The 24,117-nt window shown below is 40.6% G+C and overlaps 1 pseudogene; it reads right to left on the reverse strand.

The window, feature by feature from the left end:
• Positions 1–1,332: 1,332 nt before the first annotated feature.
• LOC124252243 (olfactory receptor 7D4-like) lies at positions 1,333–2,247 on the reverse strand (annotated as a pseudogene).
• Positions 2,248–24,117: the final 21,870 nt, after the last annotated feature.

Consider the following 24,117-nt stretch of genomic DNA (forward strand, 5'->3'; position numbering starts at 1 on the left):
ATTATCCTAGTTAATGGGTAAAGACATGGCATATACCGCACCTCTCTCTCAGGGCTGTCTCTGATGGGGCATAATTTCCTGTCACTTGTAGCACCACATATTGGGCAAAGTGGGTTCCAGCTGGTGCTGGCCATTGGTAGTCATGCAATGGAGATAGTGAGAGGATCCCATGGGATGTAGGGGGAGTGGTGACAGCATCTACTATTCCATCCTTCCCTGCAGACTCAATTCTAACAACATTTTCTCAAAAAGTGGGCTAAGTTCCGAACATCTTCCACACATGTGTACCTATGATTCCTGATGGCACCTCCAGAGAGTGTGAGAAAAAAATTAAACCTTGTAAAAAAAATCTGTGATTGTATTGTATTCATTACTGTATGCTTTAGGATCTTAGAGAGTGTATCTCAAAATTGCAATGATCGGAAATAAAGGTCAAATAAGAGAAGGAAAGGAAAGAAGGAGGGAAGGAAAAAAGAAAGGAAGGACAGAAAGAAGGAATGAAGGAAGGAAGAGAGGATGAATGGAAAGAAAGAAAGAAGGAATGGAGGAATAAAAGAAGGAAGGAAGAAAGAAAGGATGAGGAAGAATGGGAAGAAGGATAAAAAAGAATGAGGCAACATCTCAGAGTTATTCTGGTGGTATATTAATGTCAATCAACTGACCAACCAGCTTCCAAATCTACATTCCTACTTTTAAGTTGAAAATCACATCACTGTTCTTATGAAAAGTAGGATAGCAAAGTCGACGTCAGGTACCAGGTTAGATTCCAACTCAATGTCAGTCTCCTTTTGAAAAGTGGAGTGAACGAGAGAAAATATCTGAAAGAAATGTTTTCAAGATGAAATAAAGTCATATAGGTGAAGAAGCAAGCACAGTATGATGCGGTAAGCACTTTATTGTGCCTATCGTATGATTTTCATTCCATTTCTCCCAGAGAAAGCAAGCATATGACCAAGTGAAGGTGAAGAACATCAAGATTTGAGAGGATAATTTGGGGGGAAACTACATCAGCACTTGACATGATAAATGCTTTAAATCTAAAGTTAGAAAACTTAAGAATGGTAGCAAGAAAGCTGACCAAAGATGGAACTTTATGGACAATGTAAAAGAAGAAAAGTCAAAAAGGAATTACTGAGGAGGTTGCTGAGGAGAAAGAAATACCAACAAATAAAAGTGAAATCTTGGGCATTTTGGAAATTGAAGAAATCAGAAAGCAAGCATGTGTTTTAGGGGAGAAAAAGAACCAGAGATTAAAATCACAATATGTGCCTTTGGGTAGCACATTGTCCAATTAGTTCTGAGGCCAGTGCCCTATCACAGAGAAGAGGCTACTCAGCTGAGGAGCCTTCCCAGGGCCCGCCTCACATCCTTCTTCTCAGGCTGTAGATGAAAGGGTTCAGCGTGGGGGTGACCACAGTGCACACTGCTGAGGCGACTGAGCTTCTGCGGGAAGAACAGTTCACAGCAGATCTGAGGTGAACCCCCAGGCCTGCCCCATAGTACAAAGAGACTGAACAGAAGTGAGACTTACAGGTGGAAAGTGCTTTATATTTTCCTTCTCTAGAGAATGTCCTCATTAAGGAGGAGACAATGTGAGAGTAAGAAGAAAGGATCCTAAAGAGAGGAAACACACCTAGCAGGGCAATGGCCACATACATGATTATATTGATGAGGGTGTCAGATCAGCTAATTTGAGAACCTGAGCCAGGTCACAGAGGAAATGTGGAATTTCTGTGCCCATACAGAAGTTCGTCCACCTAAAAAATAGAATATGAAGCAGGGAGACCCAGAAAATGATGAACGAAGACATCAGAACCAGGATGCCACAGAGGCATGGGTCCATGATGACCTCATAGTGCAAAGGGTGGCATATGGCCACAAACCGGTCATAGGCCTTTATAGTCAGAAGGAAATTGTCCATTACAGAAAAAATCATAAAAAATATACCTGAATGAGACATCCTTTGTCGGAAATGACTTTTCTCTCTGCCTGGATGTTCACTAGCATCTTCGGGACAATGGTAGAGATGAAGCAGAAGTCCACAAAGGACAGGTTGGAGGGGATGAATTACTTGGGGGTGAGGAGACAGGAATCAGAGCTGATGGCCAGGATGATGAGCAGGTTCCCGAGGATGGTGACCAGGTACATGGACAGAAACAGTCCAAAGAGAAAGGGCCGCAGTTCAAAATCCTCTGAGAGACCCAGGAGGAGGAATTCTGATAGTTCTGTGTGGTTTCCTGCTCCCATGTGGCTGGCATGTAAGGAGGCAAAAGCAATGTTCAACGCACATCCAACCAGCACCTCAGCTAGCCAGCACCTCTTGATTCCACTTTAGGCGAACAAATTTCATCCTCTGTTGTCTTTCCAACGACAGTGACTCATTCAGTCAAGCAGTAACTCATTTCCATTCAAATGTAATTATTTAGCCTTTTCAAAATTTATCAGAAAACTCTTTATTTCCTACTCACTGGCTCTAATTCTATTTGTGGCTATAAGCATTTACCAATTTCTTCTATGATATGACCTTGAAAATAACTGAAGACACTCAATGTCTTTTCTTTGATAATCTCCATACATCCTTCATTCAAATTGCTCTATAATGGTTATTAAGATGCAGAGTCTCATTTCAAACAACCTTAATTTTATGACTTGATGCTTCTTATTGATGTCACAGTTAATACCCAAGTGCCTTATTTTTTTATTTCTAAAAATGTGGTTACTGCTCTTACCTTCTTTGTGTGGTTTAGAAACACCTTTGTGCACATTAGAATCTCAATAAATGATAGCTATTATTGTCATTATTAATCTGTTCCTTATATGACAATTATTTTTAATATCTTACTCTCCCAAAGTCCTATATAGAGATGTGATTTAGAAAGTGGAATCTTGAGTCAGACTTCCCAGCATAGGAATTTTATTCCAACAATTTACTATCTGTGTGACCTTGAGCAAACTGTTTAATCTCTCTTAGCTACAGATAGCTCACCTCTACATTAAGAGTAGTAAATATTCCCTTCATTGTAAGACTGAACGAGTTAAATGAAATGATGCACGTAATTTTTCTTGTGATTCCTGTGACATACAGTGGACACTTGATAAATGCCAGCTTCTGCTCTAAGTGTCACAATAAATCTGTCTTGTATGGCTATCACTTACTAAATTTCCCATAACTGGGGGAGCCATCAAGGATGGAACTGATCATTATAAACACAACAGGTCTTTTACCTCTTTTCCCCACCATGTAGCACTCATTAACGAAGGTCCCTATGGCTTTCCCTTTCAGAGACTGCCTGCCAAGTGGATTCCTTCAGGAAGAGGGAAAATCATGTGCACTATATAGATAAGAGGAGGGAACAAAATCACATACTCATTAAAATAAAGTATAAAGCATGTTTGAGAGTATGTGTGCATGCTCAGAAGTGGGGATGTGTTATGTTAACAATCAGTGCAGTTAATGGTAAAAAAAAAAAGATAGATTTGATAAAAACTATACAAAGTTTGTATAAATCAAATCATTCTAAAATAATTGAGAGATAAATTAAGATACAAATAAATGTTTATATTCTCCATGATAGAAAAAATTAGTTATTATTAATGCCTAGAGAATGCAATTAATTAAAGAGAGAAAAAAGTCATTGAAGACTAATTTTGTCTGGGGAGGTGGGTAGAAAACACCTCTCTAAAATATGAGTATTTGAGCTATGAGAGCAAGGATGGGTAATTGTTAACCATGCGAAATAAGAAAAAAAAAAAACAACAAGCATTTTGGGCTGAGAGATCAGAATTCACAGTTGCTCTGTGGATTGATGAACTTGGGAAGAGATTTGAGAGGCCAGTGAGATGGAGAACAGGAGTGAGGGTCACAAGCACAGAGGAGGAGAGGCCCACAAGTCCAGCCTCCAGTCCTATCCCTTGATGAGTCTCTGACATTGGTAAATTTATGTTTATTTGTGGGTCAGATGACATGACTGTGTTTGCTCACTATTGTCTTTCCAGGGACTTAAGTGGTGCCTGGCGCATAGCAGTTGCTCAACACTTGCAAATGTTAGATGCCTAATAAAGGTGGGGCCAAAAGCATCAACTATGACACAAAAATGAAATCCTCAAGCTCATATATGCCTGAATATAGACACAAACTGGAATGAAAAAGTTAAATCAAATGCGTTCATACCTATTTTAAGAGAATAATACATCTTGAATAGTAATACCTTCTAGGAATGGGAAGCTGGTTTAATATGAGGATGTTTGATAACATAATTCAGCACAAAAATAGGCCACTGAACAGAAATCATAACTGTAATCACAATAGTAATGCATTTGGGAAAATGTAACAATCATTACTGTGGTTAGCAGTCAGGAGAGAGCTCTTGCGAAATGAGGAAACTCAGAACAACTTCTTACCCAATGAAGAATGGTTGTTTTAAAACTGCAGCCAACAGGATATTCTACATGACAACACTAAAATATTTGTTTTAAATTCATACCAGACAAAGGCAGTCTACTCCAACTTCCATCACTCAATATTCTGCGGAACATTTAAAGAGATTGGTGAGGTGAGAAAAGGGAATTAGCCTGAGTACCGAACATCAAAAATAATTATAATATTTGTAGATGATATTGTGAATATTGTTAAACAACAATAACAATCAATACAGAACTATTAAACCCTATCAGTAAATGAAACCTGCTGCAAAAATAGCTAGGGAATATAATATAAAAATCCAATCACATGAGGAAAAAAAAGACAGTACCTGGTGCATAATAGATCTCCAGCGAGTAGCTAGTGAATAAATGATTGGACATAGGAAATCCAACAGGAGCCTACAATTACGGGAAAGTGTAGAGAAGAGCTGGAGAGTCTCCAGAAAATAACTTTTATCAGAGAAGGGCTTTAGACTCCAACAAGGCAAAGAAGGAAATAGAATAAGCCAGAAAAGACTGGTTTCAACAGAAACTAAAGTGCCTTTAAAATACCGAAACTGCCGCTTCACAGACTAAATAAATATGGGACTGTCCCATTCTCATTAGTCTAGAGGTAAAACCCAGAACCCACTTTCTCCCCTCTCTTCTTACTCCACCAGCCCTCACTGGGACACACTGACCCTCTCTGATGGTTAACCCTGAAGCTTTCTCTTCTCTGACATCTGTCCCTGGGAGGCTCAATTGTGTTTTCACCCTGACAGGGACCAGAGAATTATAGGAAAAGGGCAACAGGGACATGTTATTATCATGTCAAGGGGTGAATTCTCGGAGCTGCTCAGTAAATAAGTTGTTCTATTGACTTTCCTCCTTCCAAACAATTCAGCTTCCTTGGGTATAAAGATAATGGAATGGAAAATTTTCAGCCAATATTGTGTCTGTATAGCAACAGTGAGGAAGAAGAAGGCATTTTTTCCCAAGGAGAAATTCTCTTTTTTTTGGTTAGACTTAAATGTGACAAGGTGTCCCCTAAGGAAAGTTTAATTTCTACAAGAATCAAATGCAGGAACCAACTGTCTGTGATGTTCTCCCCTTGAAGAATCTTTGGTGACTTCATAGATCACTTGGTGTCCACAACGTCACAGAGACAAAGAGGTCCTTTCTGATGAAAAGCAGAGTTGTTAATAGTTTTGGTTTTATTGAAAGGACTAACCAAATGAGGACAGAAAATATCCCCTGACATTTGCTGGCAACGCGGAGGCCTTTGAATATATTAGGGAGGGCTCCATTTATTATGTTTAAATAGAGAGTCAGGGGCAGAAATAATCCAGGTAGAATGGGTTGAAAAGTGATATAGGAACACAATTAATTTCAAAGAGAATGATCATATTTAACGTGGGCATTTGAATACAGGGGACAGTCTGGCTACATAATACATAGGATGTAGTATATACTCCAAATCAGTGACAATCATAATGTGTTATATCTCCCACTTATAGAATTCATGGGACCAGCAATCAAAAGTTGGAACTAGGAGTTGCCCCAGCTAACATCAATCCCAGTGAGTCTCTTGGGGAGTTTCTGTTTCAGGTCTCCAACCTCTGGCCTCTGCAGGTTTAGTGGTCTTGACTCCTAAAGGGGTAACCCTACCAGAGCCACGACAAAATCTCATTGAACTTCTACCGCCTGGCACTTCAGGTTCCTCATGCCGAGAAGAGTCATCACTGTCCTGGCAGGGGTAACTGATCCTCATCATCAATGTCATTGTGTGACCATGGCAATGGGCATGCACTGGTACCTGGCTTTGCTCAGTCAGTGGCTAGGAGCAGTGCAGGAGCAAACTCAGTGCAAACACAGTGGTGTCTGCAGATGGCTGTTAGTCAGTTATGTTCCCACAGCAAGAGATCTGAGTCTTGGGGTCTTGAGTGAGGCAGCTTCCTTTCCCTGGGGGCAATTCTCAATGAGGGCTGAAGGCTGTCAGACGGCTGCACTCCCTGCACCTGAAAGAATAAAGGCCTTAATTCCGATGGAGAAGTGGGCTGGACAGCACAGGATTCACCGCAGTCCAGACCATCAGCCACTTGGACCGTGACCTGCAACAACAGTGTCCTATGAGAGCTTATTCGTGATGCCTGAGGGTCAGGAGTTGGGAAGGACTTTCCTCAGGAAGTGAGAGCTAAACTGAGAACTGAAGGATCATGAGTAAGTTTCAGCCAAGCATAAGTTTATCTTTCTGACCTTCTCTGCAAACTCGATTCTCTCTCCCACTACCGCTACTAAGACAGAACACCAGAACAACACATGCCACTGCCAAGTGGATATTATTAGTGGTGTATTTCCTAGGCCCATCAAACTAACATTTCCAAGAACAGACTCAATGTTTTTCCTTCATTCCTTTATCCCTTTCTTCTTTCCTTCCATACATGTTATATCAAAGAGAATAATACAACTGAAAACATCAACAGATTCACACACGGAATTGTCCTAGATGGTTAAGTAACAATACTATGTTAAAATAGGTTTCCTAATTAGTCTTTCACTTTTTATTAGCACTTATCACATTCTCTATTTTTACTATTTGTTAATATATTAGTTTATAGTCTTTCTCCCAGTAGAATGTAAGCTCTGTGAAAATGAGCCTTTGTTTCAAACTTCCTACCAGTATCTATTAGATATAAGGTAATAAATACTTAAAGGCACAAATCAATCACACCAATGCTATACTAGAATTAGAAATGAACTTGGGCATGCAGATACGTTTCCAATTTGCTCTCTCTCCCAGTCTTTGCCTGAGTGTAAATATTTTCTACACAAACTGAACATTAGTAACTGTCAGAAATTTGTAGAGTGGATTTCCCCTTGTTTCTTCCATTAATCCCACTGACAATTTAAGAATGTCTTGTTTTTCATATACATTTTACTGACATGTAAAATTTAGGTAATTTGACCCTTTAAAACAAAAATCCAGATCTAATACCACTATAAATAATGGAATAGAAAAGGAAACAAGGACTACAGTTTAGATAGCATGTTTCCCACATGGTGGATAAAAGGAAGTAGTTACAGATGGGTATATTACACACATCTTGGGCACTGTTATGCACCGAGTTGCGAGCCCCCAAAATTCATATGTTGAAACCCTAATCCCCAGTACCTCAGAATGTGACTGTACTTGGAGAAAGAGCCTTTAAAGAGTCAATTAAGGTAAAATGGGGTCATTAGGGTGGGCCCTAATCCAATCCGGGTGATGTCTTTATACAAAGAGGAGATAAGGTCACACAGAGAGACACCAGGGGCATTTGTGCACAGAGATGACCACGTGAAGAGGCAGCAAGAGGGTGGCCACCTGCAAGCCTAGGGGACAGGCCTCAGAGGAAACCAAACCTGCCGGTACATGATCTTGGCCTTCCAGCCTCCAGGATGGTGAGAACATAAATGTCTGTGGTTTAAGTCACCTAGCCCTTGGTATCCTGTTAAGGCAGCCCTAGCGGACTAAGAGAGGCACCAATTCAAAATCCTCTTGCCCCATATTTTTACTCCAACCATGTCTTCTTTAATTATTCTGATGGAAGCTGTGAAAAGTTGTGCACAGCTGCAACTGGACAGCACCTGCTTCAGGTCCGTGCTATATTCCTCCTGCTTCCTGCCCTGAAGCTTCTCTGATACCAGAGTATGGGACACCTGAGGGAATCTGCTCCATATTCCTAAATGTGCAACTCAGAAATGAGGAGACGTTACTCCCTCTAGGGTCACCCTTGGCCAATAGAAGACAGGAACTGATGATGTCTTTTCATCTACCTGGTGGGAAGTTCTGAGACACATCTCCTAATGCACCTCAGAAGGGTTTGGTGGCTTTGAGCTCCAGTCACCCATAAAGAGATCAAAAGATAATGATTCCTTAATTGTCTTTCCTTCTTTCTCTGTTTCACTCCATTATTCATACTTCTGCTCCCTAGGATCAAATTTCTCCCCCAAAATACATCTGCACACAGCCTTTGTGGTGAGGGCTTGTTTTCATGGAAGCGCATCACAAGATGGGAAAAGGGCAGTAAAATAATACTTTGGCTTATGAGATAATAATAAAATTGTTACTGTTAATGAGATAATGTTAAACTATTTGCAGTTACATTAACATGCCTTGTTGTTATCCCTCAATGTTCTCACGTGCTGATTCTGATTTTAGAGTTGACTCAGCAATTTCAATGATAAGAATGTTTCATTCAGGTACATTCATATTCACGCAAAATGTTCTAGAAAGTTATTCATTGCAGCATTGCTTATTATATAAAAATATTAGGAACAACCGACCTGTCAGTCGTTAGGGAACTACATAGTCAAGTGAGCGTACACTTGTACAATGTAATGCTGTGCTGCCAAAGAAAATGAAGATGTATGGTTAATACACACACACAAACTACTCTAGCTAATAAACAAATTCAGCAAGCTCAGAGGGTACAATATCAACACAGAAAAATCAATGTGTTTCTATACAACAGGGAACAATCTGAAAAGGAAATTTTAAAAACTCCATTTACCACTGCATCAAAAAGAATAAAATTCCCAGGGATATTTTTAACCAAGGAGGTAGACTTGTATACTGAAAACTACAAGACTTTGCCGAAAAAAATTACAGAGGACCCAAATAAAACAATCATGATGGATATCACTACACACCAATTAGAAAGAAAGTATCGTATGATTTCATTTACATGAAATGTCTAGAAAACACAAATCTATAGAGACAGAAAGTAGGTTCCTAGCTGCTTAGATGTTAAGGGACTATGACAATGGGAGTATGACAGCCAAAGAGTATTTTTGTAGCAAGGTAAAGTTGCTAAAATTGTCATGGTTGCACCACTTTGTGACCATAGTAAAAAACATTAAATGGTACAGTTTTAAACAGGTAAACTGTATGGCATGCAAATATATCTCAATATAGCTGTTGCAGAAAACAAACAAAAAAAATCATGAGCAGCTATGTCATTAGGAGCATAAAAAATTTAATGTCTCTGAAGCACCTAGAGCATAAGATGCAACAAACTTTAACAACCATTATATTTTTAATTCTAAATGGTAAAACTTAACATAAAACTATTATAATTAAAAGAGTATGATATGGGCATAAGAAAATATTACTGTCATGAGAGAGTCTAGAAATTGATACAGGTATATATAGGAACTTAGTTTAATAAAGGTGGAATTTTGAATCAGTGGGTCATGGATAGTTTATCAATAAATGATACGACAACAAGAGGCCATCTTTTTGGAGGACATAAATTTGAATCCAGTATCACACACCACATGCCAAAATACATTCTTTAAGGTTTAAAGACTAAAATGTCATTAAAAAGAAATTTTAGAAGAAAAGTAGGAAATTGGAATGTAATATAGAGTTTGAAGTTAATCTTTAAGGCAAGGTAGGAAACTCAGAAATTATTTTTTAAAAAGACTCTTTTGGCTACATAAAAATTAAATATTTTGTATAGCACCAGATGAAACATTCACATAGCATACAGTTACCAATTCAATACATGCAGAAAGCACATTTAATAATGCACATGAAAAATTCTTGGTAAAATGAGCTAGTAAATCAGGATTTTAAAAGACCTTTATTAAGTCCACAAAGGCCACCGACTAAAACCCACAGCAAACGTAATTACCGGACAAACTCTGGAATCATTCCTGAACAAGTGAAGAACGCCTGGTATCAGGGCTATTTCACAACTTAGTACAGGAGTCCCGGGACCATATGTTAAGATCCCGAAGATAAAAAACAGAAATACGTATTTGAAGAAGAAATCAAGTTACAGAAAAACGTCATTAAATTCAAAATGCAAAGAAATCAATGATTAGAGTTTAGCATGTTGCTGTGGACAGAGTTTTGGGACTCCTCTCCTTGGTCTAACAGGCAAGTCCAGCAAGCGAACTGCATAGGCTTTAAGTGAGTACAATAAAATCCATGCCGTACTGTGACACAGCCGTGCAGGCCATCTTCAGCCTGTGTCAAACGACCTCGCGACCCCACATCTCACGACTGAAAGTGCCAGCTGGACAGATCCACAACAGGAAGGGATAAACGGGTACCTCACTCTCACATTTCCCAGTTGCATTTTTTAGAGATGGAGTCCCTGCCTCATTCCACACACAGATAATATCAGCATCTCTGAACTTGTTTGATGTATAACCAAGACATCCTTATTTATGTTAGCTTCAGTGTATAATCTACGGAAAGCTCAGGTGTACTCTATCCTTTTTTTCTTTTTTTTTAACATATATGAATTCTAGTCGTCAGGTTTTTCTTTTCTTTTCCTCTCCTCTGCACATGCACTGTTTTGTGAACGAGATATAAGCTGCACTTAAACTCACACACCTTGGAGCAGTTCCATCAACTCACTCTGTTGAAATGTTTTCCTGGGGTTCAGACTCTTCGCACTGATTGTTGAATAAACTCCACTAATACCACCTAGACTCTTTATTTCAGGCGACATCTAGTAAAATTCTTATCAATAGATGCATAAAACATTTGATAACGCACACAAACAACTCTTGATAAAATGTGTTATTAAATCAGTTTTAAAATCTTTATTAACTCCATAAAGGCCATCCACTGAAAACCACAGGAAACATGATTACCAGCGAAACTTTCGATCTACTCCTGAATAAGCTAAGAAGGCCCCGTATCAGTGCCATTTCAAAAATAAATAAAACGAGAAATACATACTAGTAGAGGAAACAAAAAAGATTTGCAGAAAATATTATATTGAAAATCCAAAGGAATCAATTTTAGAGTTTAGAGATTAGCACGGTATCTATTTCAAATAAAAGCCTAAAGACAGGATTGCTTGGAGGCGACAGACCACTTCACGCATTGGCAGGTTTATCAATACGGGAGAATCACTGTAAGGCCTCTCGGAACGAGGGGAGAAAAGGGAGAAAACCTTCTGATGTGCTCGCTGTAGGCTGGGTCCCCACCCGCAGCCTCGCCCTTCAGGCTTGACTATGCCGCGTCCAAACGCGCGCTGGGTCTCCTCCCACCTCCAGCCCCGCCCTCCGGGGTCGGCCACGCCCTCCGCCCGTAGCTCCGCCCACAGGGCTGGTTCCATCCTCCACCTTGGCCCTGGGGCTGATTCGGGCCCCAACCCCGACGCCGAGCCTAGCCGAGGCCCATCCGCACCCACGCGGGAGGAAAGCAGAAACTCCCGCTCTGAGGTTGCCGAGCGGAGCCGACTGCTCCAGCGCCGGAGCCCCGCCCCTTCCCAACACCGCTCCCGGCAGGAAGCGGAAGTGACGTCACAATTCGCCGCGGTTCCGGCGGCTCTTACCGCGGTGCATATTGAAGCTGTTCCTGTCAGCTGTGGTCCTGCGCAGCTCGGGTTCGGCGAGGTGGGCGCGAAGGAGGGGGAAGCGGGCGGAAGAGGGAGTCACGGGACGGGCTTGGGCGGCCGCCCGGGGCCTGCTGAGAGGGGCCTGGCGCGCGCCGCTCGCTTCCGCCGGGGCTGCGGGGCCTCCCGGCAGGGCCAGGTCTTAGACGCTGCTCGGCCGTCGTGCCCCGGGAGGAGCCGGATCTGCAGTGGGGTGAGGGCGCTTCTGTGGGGTCGCGTCATCCTCTGTGCTCCCCTTTCAGAGGCTCCACAGCAGCCTTGTGACTTTCCTGCAGGAGGAAGAGGATTTCCGCCTTTCTGGCGGGTTGACTGCGGTCCGTGTCCGCGTCCTCACGCACCTGGCGCTTCAGGCGTCTCCTGTGAGCGCCGGGAAGGGTGGTTCCAGACGCCTCTGTTTCCTTTCGTATGCGGAAGAATGTTTCATCTGAGAATTTGGCTTTGACGTTGCACGGTCTTTATTTTTGACACACGTTCAGTTAGAAATGTGATATACTTTCTTAGATGTCTATGGTGTATTTCTGTATGGAAATGTTAGCATATTTAGACCGTAGTCTGTCCACTAAAGAGAAACAAGATTACTCACCTCTCTCTTCATCTGAATTTTCTAAGCCTGTTCCTTCCCACAAAACTTCAAAATGTGAGCCTCCCAGAAAAAACAGATGGGGGCTTTTTTTTTTTTTTTCCCCTAGTTCTAGAATAATTGAACTTCCCGTAAACAGGATGTTTGGACTAAGTATAATTTTTCCCAAACTTTTGTTTGAAAAATCTTAAACCTAAAGTGAAGTAGATTGACCCTTTTTTAGCATTTTGCATGTTTGCTCTCTAGATAAATAAATATCCATATTTTGGTAAACTATTTGAGAGACTAAGTTGAAAATAAATTGCAGACATGATACTTGACCTTTAAATACTTGGTAATGCAGCTCCTAAAGGTAAAGACATTGTGCTAATAAAACTACAATATTGTTATTTCCCCCCAGAAAATTTAAAATAATGTAATCGACTATCTACTCTGTAAAACTAAGAGCATTGAGAGTTTAGTGTGTTTCCTAAACTGAGGAAAGAGGGATTGCTGAAGCAGAGCAGAACGAGACAATGGTGGGAGGTAAAATGGAGAACAGGGCCAGGACCGGGGAATTACGTACTCTGAACTCTCTTCTAAGACCATAGGAAACTTATGAAATATTTTAAGAAAGTAATTTGAATCTACTTACAACTTAAATAGAATGCACAAACTCCTAGTGTGAGAATGATCTTCAGGAAATGTGAGTGTGAAGGCATGGACTCAATGTAGACGCTTATGATGAATAAGTTTGAAAACACAGTGTTTGTACCCTACAACTGGATGATTATTATGGCAAAGAAATGGAATGAAAGGACTTGAGAGTTTTATACAAGGTAAGATTGTGAGAATTTTAATTACCAGATGAAGTTATTCCTTCATCTGTTGATTTATGAGAGGACATATTGCTCTGAGTGCTTCAATGGTTGATTAAGACATGGTGAAAAAATTGAATTCCTCAAATTTCATCACAGTCATACTGAATATTCTGTTTCCCACAGACTAAATTGTAATGTTAACCACTAATAACTTGTATATAAAATAAAAATGGGGAGGAGATAGAAGTGAATCGTTAGTTTAATCGGTCTCTTGATTGTGGTTGATATCCACGGGTTACTTCAACATCCGGTTCCAGTTTCCTTGCCCTTGGTGAGAACCTTAGCTGGTCTGGGTTGTGTATCTGGGGGAGTGACCCAAATCTTTATTCTCAGAGAGTCCAAGTCCTTCATTGTCTAGCCTTTTTCTAGTTGTAATTTTCTATTACCTCTTTCTGTTGAGTATGCAACTGCTAGGAGGTTCTAGGTTCATCCTCCTTGCCTCAATTGTACCACGGTAACCTAATTTCCCTTTGGTAATAGAGACCAATTGCTCCAGGCAGTAGACAAACCCCCTTTTTTGCATCTGGTCTAGTGGTATATGAAGCCCAAAATGGCCAGGTGGCAATCTCATCTTCCATTTTGGTGGAACCATAGTTGTGCCCCCTCTGGGAAGCATTCTACATTAGAAACTAAGCTCTCCAAACCTGCAGTGCTCTAAGTTGCTGGGATTCAAGCAAAAATTCTGTCGAGGAGCCACTCCCATATTTACCCATCAATTCCTGGACCCGTGTATTCTGGCTGTGGAGAGACAGTACCATGTAAGGCTATCTGATTCAGAGCATATACTGTGTCCTGTGAGATGGAATATCATTCTTTCGTAGGGTGGTTTCCCAACTGGCACGTGAATTGGGATTTTCACTAAGCAATTCCACCTTTTTATTTATATCAGCTCCTTTTGAGTGATGGGGATATGTGATAAGACTAGACCAGCTGATTCCGTGAACATGCTGCCATAGTTGCACTTTATTTAAAATACAGTGTGTTTCTTGATGAGATGCAATGATGTGTGATTGCCATGACTACAGGTAAAGCATTTTTCAAGTCCGTGGATGGTGGTACAAGTAGAAACTACTAGCAGAAAGGCAAATCTATATCCAGAGCATGAATCTATTCCAGTGAGGATGAATCTTTGCCACCTCCATGATAGAGGAAATCCAGTATAATCACCCTGCCACCAGATGGTTGACGGGTCCACTCCAGGGAATGGTGCCATATTGGACACTCAGTGTTCATTTCTGCTTTTAGTACATTAGGCACACAGCAGTAGTGTTAGCTAGGTCATTCCTGGAAAGGGGAAGTCCATACCGTTGAACCCACGCATAGGCTTAATCCCTGCTACCATGGCCATTTTGTTCATGGGCCCATTGAGCAGGCACTGTGGTGGCTGGAAAAATAACTGACACCTACAGACTAAATCATTTTGTCCACCTGATTATTGGTAGTCTCATTTACAGTGGATTGCCTTTGGTGGACATTCACATAGGGCACAAATAACTTCACAGTCTGTGTCCATTCAGAAATGTCCATTCATATACTGTTTACCATAGTTCCTTGTCATCAACCTTCCCATCTTGTTCCATCCACATCTTTGACTATCCAGCCAAAGAACTGTCAACCATTCATGAATCAGTATTTATCCATACACGTGACCGTTTCTCACTGCAGACCCAGTGGGCAGTTAAATGTACTGTTGAAGTTCTGCCACTTGGAAGATTTTTAATCACTATTGTCTTTAAGGGTCATCTCTTTAGTAAAGATAGCTTCAACTCTACACCTTCAGGTGGCACTGGCTTACTATGCAGACTCATCTGTAAACCAGACTTTCATCTCAGTCAGCTGGATTTAAGGACCACCATGGAAAGCTACAGACATGACCTGAGGGAGAGGAGATAGTGCAACCACAGTTGGTGTTGAAAGAGCTTTTGCAACGTACCATACAGTTAACTTGTACACACTGGAATTCCCTGAGCTGGATCTCTTGGGATCTATTAGGAGGTTACATCTTCCTGGGTTTCTTCTGGTACTTATTTGCAACATGATAAATTAGCTCTTTCTACGCAGATGACACAGTTGAAAGCTACTAAAACAGTATGCTGTATAACAATACATAGATTTTTAAGACAGTTCCACGAAACTGTACAGGAGTCTTTTATCATCAGAAAGATCACACATCATTTAGGCAGAAGGATTCTATCATTCAACTTGAAAGAAATCAACAGGGTAGGCAGTTGTGTAAATGTAATGAAAATGGTGAAAATCAAATCAACATTGTAATGATGTTTCAGTTTTGAGATGAATAGGATCAATTAATGAGTCTGATAAATCTTTTAATCCTCATTCATCAACAAGAAAGAAGCCATAATGAATGGGAACTCTGTGAGTGTAAGGAATATGGAAGGGACTTCAGTGAACATTCATGCCTCAGGACTCACAGGAGAACTCAAAATGGAGAGAACAGTTATGAGGGTAATCAGTATGGAAAAAGCTTCCTTACTCTGCACAAGAAAAGCTCTACTGGAGAGAAAATTTCTGTGTTTAATCATTATGAAAAAGCTGTCAGCCTGACTGCAGATATTGTGTCCTGGAAAACTAGCATGCAAGAGAAAGCCTTTGAATGCTGTGGCAGTGGGAAAGCCTTTGTTAATCAGTCTTACCTTCAGGCACAAATGAGAAGTCACAATAGAGGAAAACTCTATGGATGGAAGGAATGTGGGACAGCTTTTACTCACTCCACAATCCTTGGTGTACGTGTGCAAACTCACATGCTGAGAAATGTTATAAATTTAAGGAATGTGGAAAAGCCTACACTGCATCCTCAAGCCTTACGAGGCATATAAAAACTCAGTCTAGAGAGAAGCCTTTTGAGTGTAAAATGTGTGGGAAAGCATTTGTCAGTTCTTCATACTTACCAGTGACTTGTGTACTCACACTGGAGAGAAACCCTATGAATAGGAAATGCAGGAAAGCCTTCACTTTTAAATCAAATCTCCGTCAACATGTAAGAATTCATACAGGAGAGAAACCCTATAAATGCAACAAACGTGGGAAAGCCTTTATTAGGCATTCACACTTAACATAAGTGAATTCACACTGGAGAGAAACCCTGTGAATGTATGAAATGTGGGCAAGCCTTCAGTGTTTCCTCAAGCCTAACTGCACATGCAAGAATTCACACTGGAGAGAAACCCCACAAATGTTAAGCAGTGTGAGAAAGTGTGCACTTTTTCAACAAGGCTAAGGAGACATCTAAGTATTCATGCTGGAGAGAAACCTTTGAATGTAGTGAGTGTGGGAAATTCTTTACTACTTCCTCATATCTAAGTACACATTTGAGAACTCAAACTGGAGAGAAGCCATTTGAGTGTAAGATATGTGGAAAAGCATTTTTGTATTCCTCAACATTTTGCATCCATATAGGAACTCACCCTGCAGAGAAACCCTAGGAATGTAAGCACTGTGGAAAAGCCTTCACTATTTCCTCAAGACTAACTGAACATGTAAGAATTCACGCTGGAGAGAAACCCTATCAATGTAAGCAATGTGGGAAAGACTTCACTTGGTCCTCACTCCTTAGTAAACATGTAAGAACTCACAATGGAGAGAAGCCCTGTGAATGTGAGGAACGTGGAAAAGCCTACGAGTGTCTGTGTTTGCTTCAAACACATGAAAGAACTAACACTAATGAGATGCACCAGGAAGTTAAGCAATGTGGGAAGGCAATCAGAATATCCTATAACCCACCATGAAAGAACTCATACTGAAGCCGTTAAATGTAAGAAATTTGTAGAGTTCCACAAATTTATTTGTGGGTTTATTTTGAACATGTCCCATTCTGTTCTGATCACTTTTGAGAATGCTATGACTTTCATTCCTCTGATAGCAGTGCTAAGCTGGTATAGTTTCTACACCTTCCAGGTTGCAGCCTGGCCAAAAGGGAGCCTGCCAGATTTCCTGGATTCTCTTGTTATTGACCTAGTTTAAGATTGTGAAGATAGTGACCGCTTGAATCACTTCATTGCTCAATAGAGTCCATGTACAGTGCCTCATGCTGGCCAAGATGGGGGTTATGATGTGTCTGTAAGTTATCTGAAAATGCTTTTGTCCTTCTCTCACACTTGATCCTTTTGGATAGATGGTCAGTGTCAAGCAAGGAAAGAGTTTAGAAAAGGTCAAGTTTTACCTACTATTGGGAGACACTGTGATTCCATACCTGTGAGAGAACACCACCTTAGCACCTGGGGAGAAACTTTAACCTTGGGTCGAGCACAAAGAGGGTGAGAACAATGAATGTTCTCTTTCACCCCTATGTCTGGCACCATAGCCTTGCATAACAATCATGTCCTCTTTCCAGCTCAAACAACAGCTGCTGCTGGTGATGTGGCCTGTTTCTTTGTTATTCTATTTCACAGTTTATGCTGTGAAAATAAACTCATGCAAGTATGGCTGGTCCTGATAATCTGCTGTGTGTGATGCCATCACTGGCAGTTTCTGATTGTGAACTTTGTCTGCAGACACAGACAAGCACAACCTCACTGCAGTGTCAGTGATACAAATTCATTAGTTCTGATGCTTGAGCAGCCTTGTTGCATCACGGATGGCCATCAAGGCTGCAGCTGCTTGCTGAGACTTTCTTGAGGCTTAATCAAAGCATTGTAATGAGAATCCAAATCAAGCTTAGCAAATCCTGAACAGGAAATATCTGGGCACCTTCTTCTCTTGCTCCCGCTTATCTTGTTGAATATGTGAGGAATGCAAGACCCTGACCACTCTTCCCCGGGCCATGTCTTACAAGTGTGTTTGCAAGGAGGAACCATGAGAGAGGAGATCATCTCTCCCATTGAGATGAAGAGCTGGCTTGTTTACTACTTGAAATAAAGTAGGTCCCACAACCTTAGCCTTCCTGTTCTGTAACACAATCCAATATGCAGACATCTGTGGTCCCTTTGAGTCACCTGAGACACTCAGGGATGAAGGTAACCAGTAAAAACATACTGATTCTCATGCTGCTGGATATACCATATTTTAATTAAATACTTTGTCTCTGACTTCAGTGTCTCAGGTCTTCTGCCAATATTCATGAAATAGTGACAAGATAACTCAAAACTTTGGAAGAGAATAATCAAACTACAGGTCCAAAAGTTTTGAAATGAGAATGTCATGTTGATAGAGACATGGCTTTCTGCAAGAGGAGGAACAATGGTGGCTAGGCTGGGTGTGAAGACAAGAGTGTCTGCAACCTAGTCATGACATCTCTTCAGAAGTTTCCTCAGGATATGGGTGAGACGGGGGTGAATAAGGATCCCTGCTGTCCTACTTACTGAGGCTCATCGATAAGTAGGTACATCAGCATGGCTTTCCTTAATTTATTTTACTCTTAGTTTTTAAATATCTCCTTTTATACATACTTAATGTAGAGTTTTAAAATATCTAAGTATTTGAAATAGTTTTTGTAATCCCTTTTTTTCCACTTGGAACTTATAGTTCATAAATCACTAGTAAATTTGGATTTATGTCTAGCATTTCGTTTTTCAATATTTAACTCATTTTTCTTCCCTCTCTATTTGTTTTCAGATAAATGATTTTTAAATTTTTTTTTTTTTTTGAGGAAGATTAGCCCTGAGCTAACATCCATGCCCATCTTCCTCTACTTTATATATGGGACTCTTACCACAGCATGGCTTGCCAAGCGGTGCCACGTCCGCACCTGGGATCCGAACTGGCGAACCCCGGGCTGCCAAAGTGGAATGTTCAAACTTAACCACTACACCACCGGGCCAGCCCCCAGACAAATGATTTTACTGTTGATGATTGAAATTTATATAATCCACTAATTTTTACTTTAGTTGCTACCCTAAAATCCTGTAACATTTTTTCATTTAATTCTTAAGAACTTTTCTCTCCTACTAAGTGTACTGGGCCTGGTGACTACAGTAGTGACCTTTATTCAACTTCTGAGCAGCACACGGGCAGAGTCCTAGAAATAAGTCCATATTAGAGGAGCCACTAAACAGGCTTAGAAGTGGGACAGCCTCCCCTTCTTGGGAGAGGGTATGTGTGCTGGGGACGTGGATACCCCTCTGGAGAAGTGCTTGGTGCAGTTCAAAGACTGAACTGAAAGCACTATCTTATGACAAAAACTGGTCACCTCCTTAAGTGGACACACCAGGGGAGACTGCATGATTGCCTTGCTGTGGGACAAACTGAGTAATCATCATGGGGACAGGTGTGATTGTCCTGCAGCTTTGCCTGTGGCATTCAGGCTTCACATTAGCCTTTCCTATCCCAGAAGACTTTGGTCCTGACGGTCCATGTCAGCCCCCAGTGGTGCCATCCATTGGGTTTCCCATTGGCATTGTTCCTTGGACTTTTGGGAACCACTGCAGTCACTGCAGCTCTGGCCTGTTCTTTTTTTTAAAATTTATTTTTAAAGATTGGCACCTGAGCTAACAACTGTTGCCAATCTTTTTTTTTTTTTTTCCTGCCCAAATCCCCCCAGTACGTAGTTGTATATTTTAGTTGTGGGTCCTTCTAGTTGTGGCATGTGGGACGCTGTCTCAACATGGCCTAGTGAGCGGTGCCATGTCCGCACCCAGGATCTGAACCCTGGGCCGCCGAAGCGGAGCGCGCGAACTTAACCACTCAGCCACAGAGCCAGCCCCTAGTAGTAATTTTAAAATTTACCCTTTTAAAACCTTTTTATTTGCAAGTTGATTTATGTGTTTTGAATACATGACTCAGATGTATAAGTTTAATATTACTAATAAAAAACACGTTAAGGTCCTTCTATTTATGAGTGGGTTAAATTTATTGAGCTGGGTCTCCATGAGATGCACCGCCAGCCAAGCCAGGTTTGAATTTCTTTTCCCTCAGATCTGTGATTTTGGGAGGCTCCATTAAACAATACTAATAACCCTCCATTCACAATTTTTCATTGCAATAAAATATATACCACATAAAATTTACTCAATCTTTTTAAGTGGGCAGTTCAGTGGGATTAAATACACTGGTTGTGCAACCATCTCCAGAACTTCATCACCCAAAATTGATACTTGGTACTTAATAAAAATTAACTTGGCATAGCTCCTTCCCCCAGCCCCTGGCAACCATCATTCTTTCTGTCTCTGTATCTATGATGTAGACTCTTCCAGTTACCTTACGTAAGTGGAATCATACACTATTTACCTTTTTGTGTCTGACTTATTTCACATAGAATGTCTTCAAGGTTCATCCATTTCAGCATGTGACAGAATTTTACTTTTTAAAGGCTTAATAATATTCCATTTTATGTATACACATTTTGTGTATCCACTCATCCATTGATGGACTTGGGTGGCTTCCACCTTTTGGCTACTGTGAATAATGCAGCTATGGATATGGGTATGCATATATCTTTTTGAATTTCCTGCATTTGATTCTTTTGGGTGAAACTCACTGGGGAAATTACTGGCTAGTTTGGAATTTCTGTGGTTACCCCATTCAGTTTTAAATTTTACTTTATCTTGGCAGGTGTGTTTTTCAGATGGATTTTGAGAACATGCTCAAAATGGGGAGATTTTGATAGACAGAAAGTCTCTAGTTTGGGTATCAAGATGTGGCAGTAGCAACTGCAGCACCAGAGCACATTTATGTTTTTGTTGTCCTTTGCCTTTAAGATGTATGTTTAATTATATCCCCTGGAGGATTCTGTACTACATCAAGCAACCTAAGATCTACTTATTTTGTTATACCTAGGTATCACACATTAAAAACCTTGAGAAGGATCTCAGTTATCTGTTAGTCAAAAATCACTGGGTGTTGGGGCTGGCCCCGTGGCCGAGTGGTTAAGTTCCTGCGCTCCGCTGCAGGCGGCCCAGTGTTTCGTTGGTTCGAATTCTGGGCGCGGACATGGCACTGCTCATCAAACCACGCTGAGGCAGCGTCCCACATGCCACAACTAGAAGGACCCACAACGAAGAATATACAACTATGTACTGGGGGGCTTTGGGGAGAAAAAGGAAAATAATAAAATTAAAAAAAAAAATCACTGGGTGTCCTCAGTGAGCAGGGCTCTATGTCAGATACTAGGGGAACACTGGTAACTGAAAGACAATGCTGCTCACGATACGCAAAAAGTCTCCTACAAAATGCAGATCCTAATGTCGGACAATATAGAGTTTAAGTCAAAAAGCATTTCTACAGATAGAGTTAATTCAGATAAAACATTCAGATTCTTCAAAATACAAAAAGTTAAAATGTGGATCCATCTAAAAAACATTGTTACAAAATATGTAAAGCAACGCTTGACAGAAATACAGGAGAAATAGAGTCTTAAGTCAATTCTAGTGGGAGATTTAAACATCTTTCTCTCATATTGCTTCTCTAAATAGAGAAAAATCAGCTAAGATATGGATTTGAAAATGATGAGCAAACTAATATATGCATACAAAATACTGTAGTACCTGTTGAAATCATAAAGTGCTTGTCTGTGAAATAGGTACAGGGAATGGACTGGAAGGAGCAAGACGGCTTTTGGGGAAGATGAATATGTTCTACATCTTGTTTGGGCTGGTGACTACACAAGTATGTGCAATTTCCATGTCATTTACCTAATACTTAAATCTGTGTACTTCTATGTTACTGTATCACAAGAGAAAACATTCTGTATAGTTGCCATCAAACCAAACACATTTATGGGCTTCATCAAAGTCCCACAGTCTGAGAACTGTATTATTAAATAAAATCTCAACTAGCAAACAGCTGTTTTTTTCCTGTGACCGTATGTTACTCTGATACTTCAGGGCAACAAAGACACTGGTAAAAGACACATAATGCTGCCCATGATGTGAAAAACTCTCCTAAAGAAAGCAGATCCTAATGTCAGACAACAGAGACCTTATGTACAGGACTTCAGGCCTCACAATCGTGGACGGGTTATTGTGAAGCTGGATTTGGTTTACGGATAATACACTGCAGAACTTTCCATGTTTGTCATTACAGTACCATTGTGTAGATTACCATTTAGACTGCTCTTCTGTTTTTGATTTAATAAAGAGTGTAAGTTATTTTAAAGAAAAAATTTTTAAATCACATGAGGTTAAAAGATCTCAAATGAACACAAAATCTGAGGAAATGAATACAAATAAAAGCAAAACAAAACAACTGACAATATGCAAAGGTGGTTCTCTGAGAAGATGCATATATAGACAGACCCATAAAATAGAGTTGTTGGAGAAAGCCTGATCTGGCAACTTCCCCTCAGCACAGGTGAGGGATAGAGCAGACATGTTTGAGCGTTCCCAACCAAGATGGTCTTGAAGTTGCCCCATACTTGAAGTGTGTTCTGAGTTTTTGGTAAAAATCTTGACATTGCTTCTCTAATCTTTTTGTGTCAAAGTTGGAATAGCTAATGACTATTTTTTTCCCTTTTCTGCCATTATCTTCCCCAGAATATTTGTGCCTGTGTGTTTGGCACAAATGTAGGATACTCATTATTTTCCTACCTGCTTGATTTTTCATATCTTGCTTTTGGACTGATTAATCATTGGTTTATCATCTACCTATTTCCATAGGAATATTGGATCTTTAAGGTATTAGACCTTTTCTGTATACATTATTTATCTTTTCTCACTTCCTAGCACAGGGACAGAACTTAATTATTTTCTGAAAGACTTACAGAAAAAGCCAGAGATAAGAATTTTGAGGGGGCCAGCCCCATGGCCAAGTGGTTAAGTTCGTACACTCTGCTTTGGTGGCCCAGGGTTTTGCCAGTTCAGATCCTGGGTGTGGACATGGCACCACTCATCAGGCCATGCTGAGGTGGTGTCCCACATTGCACTCTACCAGAGGCACTGACAACTTCAATATACAACTATGTACTGGGGGAGCTTTGGGGAGGGGGAAAAAGAAAAGATTGGCAACAGATGTTAGATCAGGTGCTAATCTTTTACAGGAAAAAAAAAAAGGAATTTTGAAGAAGATAAAGGGCTCCAGACTCCTTCAAGAGAAAGTCAATTGTGTCAAGTGAATACAGTATTTCATTTTTCCTCTGTTCATAATAATAACTAGAAGTAGTTTAGAAACATAATGTGTTATATAGTTTAAAAATTTTCAGGAAATACAAAAAGCCAAAAACTCAGATCAATTTTAATAATTTTATTTAAGGCAACATATCCAAAATATTTTAACGTTCTAAGCAGTATAAAAGTTGAGATATTTAAATCCTTTACATTGTCTTCAGAATTCACTGGATACTGTATTTTCACCAGATGTAACTGACTTGTGTTTAGATCTCATAAAATTACAGTTGAAAAGGTAAATTCCAATATCCAAAAGATTTCTAGTGACTGTCTACCTAGGGGTGGGACGCCAGGAGCTCCAGGAGCCTTGGGTGCAGATTTTGCCATGGGTCTGCATGGCCTGAGGAATGATCACATGACCCTCCAGGACTGCCCTGCAAGCCGGTGCACCAAAAGTCATCATAGTATGAAGACAGCACAACATCAGTGAAGGGTGTGGGCGTCCTGACAGGTTTACTGACCAAGACTTTGCACTTTGATGTCAAGACAAGATGTGATATGTTGAGGCAGAATTAAAGCCCCCACCAGTCCCTTTCACTTTGCCACTACCTCTGTACAAGGTACGGGCAATTCATGGGCTGCCCTAGAATCCTCAAGGCCACTGGTGTCAAATGCAAATAGCCCACTGGCACCACTGGGCAAGTGGAAGGCAGGGTGGCACTTATAAGAACAGAGAGAAAAGAATGATAAAGTTGGCTCCATGGATGTACTTGATTCCATTTTTCATTGGTGGAAGGAGGGTGAGAGGAGATACGTTTTAATTGGTCAGAAATCAAATGAACTACTCAGCCATAAGAAACTATGAAATCCGGCCATTTGAC

Source organism: Equus quagga, chromosome 14 (assembly GCF_021613505.1).
Source record: "Equus quagga isolate Etosha38 chromosome 14, UCLA_HA_Equagga_1.0, whole genome shotgun sequence".
NCBI classification, from domain to species: Eukaryota; Metazoa; Chordata; class Mammalia; order Perissodactyla; family Equidae; genus Equus; species Equus quagga.